We start from the raw sequence: 614 nt of genomic DNA, 5'->3' as shown, positions 1-614 counted from the left end.
TGAAGGGTGTTTGACTGTGTACTTTAGCTTTAGTCTTGGAGATTTTTCTTTGAATTTCTGGAAAAGCGACAATTTCCCATGCAGCTCATACTTTAGAGAATATATTGCAGCTTTACACAGTGTGGGTTTATCTAAAGACTCTTGAAGAAAATCCTATGTAATGATATTTTGAAGCTTTGCAAAAGTAATATCTTAAATATAGATTTCTGGGATTCCCTGATTTGTGGTTTCTGATTAATGTCTGCATTGTCTTCACAAGAAAAAAAAAATTGGTGTTTTCCATTAGGTGCCTATGTCACAAAATTGGGTTCTAAATTAATCTACATTATTTATTATCTAATGGTCAAAACTAAATGTCCTGCTCCTGCATATATCCTTTTGTTTAAATTGAGTTTCAGTGAAATTAGGTGCAATCAGCCCAAGAGAAGCTTAGTGCAGATCTGGGGCCACAGTGGAGCTGTGCCAAACGTAGATTGTATCCTTTATTCACTAATGTATTTGGGAAGGCTTTCCACAATTCAAAGAGCAGAATTTTTAGGACATACATTGTAAATGTAAAATTACATTTTACTTGTAATGTCAAGTCTCTGAAGGAGATATTTTCTTTTTGTTTT

The sequence above is a fragment of the Taeniopygia guttata genome, chromosome 7 (genome assembly GCF_048771995.1).
Source record: "Taeniopygia guttata chromosome 7, bTaeGut7.mat, whole genome shotgun sequence".
Lineage (NCBI taxonomy): Eukaryota > Metazoa > Chordata > Aves > Passeriformes > Estrildidae > Taeniopygia > Taeniopygia guttata.
This window is presented reverse-complemented; position numbering follows the sequence as displayed.